The sequence below is a fragment of the Triticum dicoccoides genome, chromosome 5A (genome assembly GCF_002162155.2).
Source record: "Triticum dicoccoides isolate Atlit2015 ecotype Zavitan chromosome 5A, WEW_v2.0, whole genome shotgun sequence".
Classification (NCBI taxonomy): domain Eukaryota; kingdom Viridiplantae; phylum Streptophyta; class Magnoliopsida; order Poales; family Poaceae; genus Triticum; species Triticum dicoccoides.
In genome coordinates this window covers 656,826,121-656,835,005 of record NC_041388.1, presented here as the reverse complement: position 1 = coordinate 656,835,005, position 8,885 = coordinate 656,826,121, and positions in this window count along the sequence as shown.

The window sequence follows — 8,885 nt, the reverse complement described above, 5'->3', positions numbered from 1 at the left end:
CTCGGGGGCTTAGTTGCAGTCCAATACTCGCCTAAGTTCTCTCACTTGAGGACTTAGCTGCAGTCAGGCACTTGCCTAGGTTTGAAAAAAATCCTACCGAGTGGAGAGCAGTCCTCCCACTCGAGGGCTTAGCTGGAGTCCAGTACTCGCCAAAGTTCTCTCACTTGAGGACTTAGCTGCAGTCAGGCACTCGCCTGAGTTTGAAAAAATCCTACCGAGCGGAGAGGAGTCCTCCCACTCGGGGGCTTAGCTGCAGTCTAGTACTCGCCTAAGTTCACTCACTTGAGGACTTAGCTGCAGTCAGGCACTCGCCTAAGTTTGAAAAAAATCCTACCGAGTGGAGAGCAGTCCTCCCACTCGGGGGCTTAGCTGCAGTCCGGTACTCGCCTAAGTTATCTCACTCGAAGACATAGCTGCAGTCCAAGTACTCGCCTAAGTACGAAACACATCCCACTCTGCAGTAATGAGGTGCAGGTCGACTGCCACCTCCTCCTTGGGGAGCTTCGCCACAAATACAACGTGCTCTCCATCGCCGACCCACAAGGACGACGAGGCGCAGGTCGACTGCTACCTTCTCCTTCGGAGCTGCGCCACAAATACAAAAGTTGTCTCGAATAAAGATCGATTTCCACTCGACGGGGAATTCATAAAGATATTCAACGATAAACCAAGTTCATATAAATCCTTAAGGTTCCGGACCACAGATCAAAGTGCTCGGGCATTCAGCCCGAAAGGGTTTAACGGTTACAAAAACCACTCGGCATTCCGAGGCAAATTTAAGGTGAGGCATAAAAGTTTGTTCACTCCGCAGGAGGAGGGCTGGCAGGCTCGATGAACTCATCCAGGTCAACGCCGTCGGCATCCGAGTGGCTGCAGTGATGAAAGTCTCCATAAAAGTTCGGAAGTCATGCTTCTGGGTGTTGGCGACCTTGATTGATGCCAGTTTGTCTTGTCGCACCTCCTTGCAGTGGACACGAACCAAAGACAGAGCCACATCAGCGCCGCACCGAGCAGAAGACTTTTTCCACTCCTGCACTCGGTCAGGGATTTTATCAAGTCGAGTCATCACGGACTCAGGATCATTTTGGAGCACAGCCTCTGGCCAAAGTGCCGAGTCGATCCGTGACATGGCGACCTTCAGTCGAGCCAAGTAGTCCACGACACCGTCGATGCAGGATTCCAGTCGGAGCAGATTCATGGCAGTTTCATCTTTCACGGGAGAATTGATTGGATCCAAACCAGGTTTGATCCGCCCAGTCTCCTCCTCGAAGTTCTGGCAAAACTCTGCATTCACGATCCAAGGATAAGTCAATTTTCGTACACTGAGTCGACATAAAAAAAATCAGTTGGAACAAAATGTGCACCTTCAAGCTTGATGAACAACTTCTTGGCAAGGCTTCTCAAATAGCTCTCCAGATCGTCCCTCCTGCGAGCAATGCTTTCCATCTTCTCGCCCAGGATGAGATTCTAGTTCTTCCAGCGCGAGCACTCCTTGTTGGCGTCATTCAGAGCAGACTTCAGCCTAGTATTCTCTTCTTCCAACTGGCCGACCGAAGCCAGCTTCTGTTCAGCCAGAGCGGTTCTGTCGTCAGCTTCCTTTCGAGCAGCAGCCAAATCCTGGTCCTTCTTCATCAGAGCCTCTCTCAGTTTTTCTGCAAAGAAACAATGCTTGGTCCAGAAGAGCGGAAGGGTACTCAAGGCTAAGACAGACCAGTCGACAAACTCGTCTTACCAGTGGCGCCGTCCTTGACTTTTTGCAGCTCTGTCTTGGCCAGCTCCAAGTCAAGGTTCAGTTGGATCTGCTGTCTCTCCAAGTCAGCAAAACGAGCTCCAAGATCACAAGATTTCTGAAATCAAAGAGGAGAAATTATTTCACAGCGAAAAACAACAAAGACAATAAGTACTAAGACTACGGTCGACTGCCCACAGTCCACCATAGTCTCGGGGACTACACCCAGTGGGTACACTTTGCGTGCCCCCACCGGTTCTGATCCCACTCAACCGGCCCGCCGGAGTCGAGTGCAGGGAGTAAAAAAAGGGAGTGAAAGAACTCAGACCACAGTCAACTGCCAGCAGTCGACCATGGTCTCGGGGACTACACCCAGTGGGTGCACTTTGCGTGCCCCCACCGGTTCTGATCCCACTCGACCAGACCGAGTGGAAGAGACAAACTACAAAGACTACAGTCACCAGCAGTCCACCGTAGTCTCGGGGACTACACCCAGTGGGTGCTTGCAGCGTGCCCCCACTAGTTTTAAAATTCAACCGACGCACCCAGTGGGTGTACATATGCAAAAAATTTCAGAAAGAGTCTTCAGGTAGCATATCCTAAAAGAACAAGCAGCGACCAACTAACCTGAACGTTGCTCTGGAGAGCCGAGCTGGCATCGTAGGCGGCCTGGCTGGCGTCCCGCACCATCTTCATCTTCTCCATCATAATGCCCGCCTGGCGTATGGCTTCCTTGGCAGCATTCACTTCGTCCTCTGGGACATGATGGGTCGTAAAAACCGAAGGCGGGTCGACAGGGGCCTGAGCAGTCGACGAAGAAGGCAAGGCGCCCGACAAGGGCACGACGAAGGTAACAGAACCCCGATTGGCATCACCAGCGTCCTGAACGACTGGTTCCGCCCTCGGCGTCGATTGTGGCACCTCGCTTGCAGGAACTTGCCTACTTCTCCTCGTTAAAGGCCTCTCGGGCTCTTCATCATCATCATCAGGGAGGTCAATAACGTTAGGGGTTGTTCAAAGTTCAATCGACAGAATCACATCACCCAATGGTACACATTGCAGTTGAATCGACCAAAATAAAGATAGTATGGCAGAAATCATACCCAGTTTAGACGTGACCGCATCCTCCATCACCTCATCATCGTCCCTGTAAGCTGAGGTCCCGGAAGTAGCAGCGCTACCAGTTCCCAAGTCCGTCCGGTTAAAACAAGAAAAACAAGCAGCACAGGGCGTCGAGTGAAGATAGAAAGAGACACTCACGCAGAGGCGACGGGGATGTCAATCTTAATCTTCGGCAACGCCTTCCGAAGCTTCGGCTCTGCGACTTTGGGATGCTTTGATGCTTTCTTAGTCGGAGTTGGCGAAGAGGTCCGAGGATGCTTTGAAGGCTGGCCGGCTTGAGCAATCGCCTTTTCATGGGCGCTCGGCCGTTCTTTGTCAAGTTTGGACCGCCTCTCCCTGCAAGGAGGCGACTCGACTTCTTCTTCGTCACTCGGGTCATCGCTTTCTTCGTCCTCTTCACCGTCAGAAGTCCATTCGCCACTGTCGCCGCCGCTCGCCTCGCCTTCCAGATCTTGCTCTTGCTCTCCATTGGGCATCGAGTACATTTCAATGAGGGCCTGAAAGGATAACAATCAAAAGGAATTCAGTTGACCACAAACGAGACATCACATGGTGAATCGGAAAGTTACTTGATAAAACAGAAATATACCTGCTCCGGCTGGCGCGAGTTGTCGAATGGAATCACCCTCCTGGATCCCCGAGGGTTGTCTTTGTTGCCAGTGATTCCCCTCAACTAGTTCTCCAAGATGTCCTTGCTGACCTCCTCTGGGTGGATCCGAGTGGTGTCTTCGAGCCTAGAGTACATCCACATCGGATGATCGCGCGCCTGAAGAGGTTGGATGCGTCGACCGAGAAAGACCTCCAGCAGATCCATCCCGGTCACTCCGTCGCGGACGAGCTGGACGACCCGTTCGACCAGCTCCTTGACCTGCGCCTTCTCTTCTGGAACTATCTTCAGGGGAGCAGGCATCTCCACTCGAGCCAAGGAGAAAGGAGGAAGTCCAGTCGACTGGCCAGGGGTTGGTTGATCCTTGCAGTAAAACCAAGTCGACTGCCAGCCCCGGACCGAGTCAGGAAGGATCATTGCTGAGAAAGTACTCTTGCTCCTCATCTGGATCCCCAAACCACCGCACATCTGGATCACCCGCATCCTCTTGTCACTTGACTTGGTCTTTTTGACCGACTGGGAACGGCAAGTGAAGATGTGTTTGAAAAGCCCCCAGTGCGGTCGACAGCCCAAGAAGTTTTGGCACATGGACACGAAAGCGGCCAGATAGACTATGGTGTTCGGAGTGAAATGGTGGAGCTGAGCCCCAAAGAAGTTCAAAAAAACCCGGAAGAAAGGGTGGGGAGGCAGCGAGAATCCGCGATCTACGTGGGTTGCTAGGAGGACATGTCGTGGTTCTAAGCCTGACAGTAGAGTGGGGGGTAGGTATGGAGAGGCAAGGTCCTAGCTATGGAGAGGTTGTAAGCACAAAGGATGTACGAGTTCAGGCCCTTCTCGGAAGAAGTAACAGCCCTACGTCTCGGAGCCCGGAGGCGGTCGAGTGGATTATGAATGTATGGATTACAAGGTGCCGAACCCTTCTGCCTGTGGAGGGGGGTGGCTTATATAGAGTGCGCCAGGACCCCAGCCAGCCCACGTAGGAGAGGGTTTAAGGTGAGTTAAGTCTGGGGCGTTACTGGTAACGCCCCACATAAAGTGCCTTTACTATCATAAAGTCTACTTAATTACAGGCCGTTGCGGTGCAGAGTGCCTCTTGACCTCCTGGTGGTCGAGTGAGTCTTCGTGGTCGAGTCCTTCAGGCCAGTCGAGTGAATCCTCGTTGGTCGACTGGAAGGCGACCTCTTCTAGGGATGTCCTAGGGTAAGTTACTTGGAACAGGTCCATGACCCTACCCTAGGTACATAACCCCATCATTAGCCCCCGAATGGATTGAGGCTTCGAGTGAAGAAGGAGTTGATGTCGTTTCCGATTAACCTTTGCGCTCTAGTTGTGCGCTGTTCTGGATCAAAGAATCTCTTCGTTGACAGGGAGCAATTTGTCTTCGGTCGACTCGATCCATTCTATTTTTGCGTCGAGTGATCTTTCGAGCTTCGACGGTCTCCGAGCGACGGATCGCCGGAAACACCGCGTCTGACAGACTGATTTGTTGCTCGCGGATTCCGCGGGGTGCGAAATTTGGGGGCGCGCGCGAAGCGGGGCAGAACGCGGCGTTCGGATGGGACGGGGCATAGACGCCTCGATCTCCGCGCCGCCTTTTTCGCCACGTATCCAGTCCTCATAACTGCTCCCAGATATGATTAGATCGACCGGGCCCACATGTCAGCCACTCGGAAGGGACCTTATAAATGTGCCCGGCGAGGATTTCTGTGCTGCGCCTCAGTATTCTCCCTCTCTCCCTCTTCTTCCTTCCTCCCTGCTCAGCGTGCCCGCTCTCGCCTCCGCACCACTTCCCTTCGTGCATCTCACCGGCGACCATGGCCAAGGAGAAGACGGCGGCGCTGGAGCGTGCCAAGAAGGCGTCGGCATCGGAGAAGGCGAAGGGGAGATCCACCAGCCGCAGAGGGCCTCGTCCAGATCCCGCCTGCCGAAAGGCTGGGTCCAAGGAGACTGGATCCAGTCGACCATCACGGAGACGGACCTCCTCGACATGGCCAACGAGGGCTTGATCCCTCACGGAGCTGCAAGGTTGCCGGGGAAGGAGTGGCAGCCACAACCAGAAGAGGGTGAGTGTGTGCTTCTGGCCACTCATGTTGATCGTGGGTTTTCCTTGCCGCCAAGCATTTTCTTCCGTGGCTTCTTGAATTTCTTTGGAGCGCAGCTCCACCACTTTACCCCAAACTCCATTGCCTATCTTGCTGCATTCGTGTCCATGTGTGAGGGTTTCTTGGGCTGTCGACCGCACTGGGGTTTGTTCAAACGTATCTTCACGTGTCGCTCTCAGACCGTGAAGAAGGCGAGCCCAGGTGATGAGAAGACCCGAGTCGTCCAAATGTGTGGGGGCCTGGGGATTCAGGTGAGGAATAATAGCACCTTCCCGCCCATGTCCTTTCCCGAGTCCGTCAGAGGCTGGCAGTCGACTTGGTTCTACTGTCAGGTCCAGTCGACGCCAGGGCAGTCGAGTGGACTCCCTCCGTTTACCATGGACCGAGTGAACAAGCCCTCCCCTCTGAAGCTGATTCCGGAGGAGAAAGCCGACGTGAAGATGTTGATGGAGCGCGTGGTGCAGTTGGTTCGGGAGGGGGTGACGGGCATGGATCTTCTGGAGGTCTTCCTCAGGCATCGCATCCAACCCCTTCAATTCCGGAGCCACTGCATGTGGTTGTACTGTGGGCCCGAAGACGAGACTAGGGTCCATCCAGAAGAAGTCGACGATGCCACTCTGGAAAGATGGATGGTAGCCGTTACCGGAAACAGGGACAACCCGCGCGGAGCCAGAAGGATTCCTCCACTCGACCACAACAGCGACCCAAACAAGGTACACTCGCTCTGCTTTCCATTGTGTCCTTGTCGTATTCATTTCTGCTAACCCTGCCGACTGGTCGACTGATCCTTGTTTGGGCATCTGCTAGGCTTTCACCGAGCTGTATTCAATGCCCAATGGGGCACAAGCTTCGACTGAGGAAGGCGAGGCGAGCGGGGGCGAGGCGAGTGGGGGCGAGAGCCAGGAAGAGGAGGAATGGGACTCGGATGCTGCAGGGGATGATGACGACGATGATGATGATGAAGGTGATGAAGATGACATCGAGGACGAGGAAGAAGAGGAGGAGGAGGTCGTTCCACCGCGCTCAGAAAGGCGGTCGAAGCTTGTCCACGACCCTTCGACCGAACGTGGTAAGGGGGTTGCGACCGCCACTCAGTCGACCAAGCGCCCTCGGACCACCTCTCCGGCGCCGACTGAAAAGGCGCCGAAGCAGCCCAGGGCGGCCTCATCGAAGCCGACCAAGCTCCTGCCGAAGATGAAGGTGTCCATCCCCACCATATCAGGGTAATTGTGTTGCTCATATTTTCTTATTCTGTGCGAACTTTATCTCTGGTTGACGCTGAGGTTAGTCGACTGATCCTTTGGAGTTGCAGTGCTGCTACTTCTGAGACCTCGGCCCGGGCCGATGACCACGAGATGGAGGATGCAGCGACTTCGAATCCAGGTACTGTGTTCTTAATACCATTCTTAGTCGACTGACTCGCGATCTCTGATCCTGATCCTTCTCCGCAGCTCCGCCCCATACTGTTATCGATCTTCCTGACGACGACGACGATGAAGAACCACTGGCACGCAGGAAGAGTCGGAAAACGCCCGCCAGTAAGGTGCCTCAGGATGCGACGGCGCCTGAGACTCTGACTGTGGAGGAAGAGAACACCACTCGACACACGGTGTCCTTCGCGAATCCACTGACGAGTGCTCAGCAGCCCTCCCTCTTCACGACTCACCACGTCCCAGAGGACCAAGCTGGTGCAGCGAAGGAGGCAATACGCCAGGCGGGACTCATGATGGAGCAGCTGAAGACCATCCGGGATGCGAGCCAGGCAGCTTATGACGCCAGCTCTGCCCTCCAAAGCAATGTCCAGGTCAGTCGACTGCTGTTTGTTCTGTTGGATATGCTACCAAAAACTTTTCTTTTCCGGAATTTATATTAGTCACCCACTGGGAGTGTCGAATAAACTCCGTGTTAGCGGGGGCACGCTGAGTGCACCCGCTGGGTGTAGTCCCCAAGGCTAAGGTCGACTGCTGGCAGTCGGCCTTAGGCTTTATGATGTCAATCTTTCTCTCAGTCGACTGGTCGACTGGATTTCACAAACCGGTGGGGGCACGCTAAGTGCACCCACTGGGTGTAGTCCCCAAGGCTAAGGTCGACTGCTGGCAGTCGGCCTTAGGCTTTATAATGTAAATCTTTCTGTCAGTCGACTGGTCGACTGGATTTCACAAACCGGTGGGGGCACGCTGAGTGCACCCACTGGGTGTAGTCCCCGAGACTGTGGTCGACTGCTGGCAGTTGATCACAGTCTTAGAGAATGCATCTCGCACGCTTTTTTTTTTGAGGTCGACTGGTCGACTTTGTCTTCAACAGGATTAGTGGGGGCACGCTGAGTGCACCCACTGGGTGTAGTCCCCGAGACTACGGTCGAATGTTTGTATTCGGCTGTAGTCTTAGAAACGTGTGCTTTTCCCTTTTCACTCGGAAGTGAATTATTTTTGACATTTAGTCGATTGGTTCTTCGCAGAACTCTTGTGATCTTGTGGCTCGCTACTCAGAGCTGGAACAGAAGCATACTCAAGTCGAGCTGAGCTTGAAGCTGGTTCAAGAGAAGCTGACAAAGGCAAAGGAGGAGACCGAAGGTATGTTTGGTGAGACCCTGACGACTGCTTTTCCCCTTGCTTGTTTCAGCATCTGATCTTGCTGTGGCTTGCAGGTAAGGTAAGGGAGGCCCACCAGAAGAAAGACCTTGAGCTAGCTGAGAAGATCAAGCTTGCTGACGAGAAGTTAGCTTCAGTCACCAAGCTCGAACAAGACAATACCAATCTGAAAACTGCTCTTGGGATTGCCAACAAGGAGGTCAGTCGACTGAGAACTGACAAAGCTGCCTTGACCGACCAAGTCAGCAAATTGACTGAGAAGAAAACTGAACTGGAGGCCTTCCTGAGTGGCCTTGCCAAGAAGCTGTTTCTTATGCTTGAAGGTAAACCTCCATGTTTGGCAAATATTTCCAATTGTGGCTTTTTCCATTCGACTATCCCCTTGACTTAGTGATCACTCTTGCAGAATTTTGTCAAAACTTCGAAGAGGAAACCAGCCGACTGGAGCCAAACCTTGACCCCGTCAATTCTCCGGTGAACGACGAAGTTGCCATGGATGTTTTCCGACTGGAGTCTCGTGTTGCAGCTGTCGTGGACTATCTCGCAAGGCTGAAGGTCACCACATCTCGCATCGACTCGACGCTCTGGCCTGAGGAGACACTTCAGAATGACCTTGAGTCGCTGATGGCCCGCTTGAACACGATCCCTGGTCGAGTGCAGGAGTGGAAGAAGTCCTCGGCTCGGTGTGGTGCAGATGTCGCTCTGTGTCTGGCCCGAGTCCACTGCAAAGATGC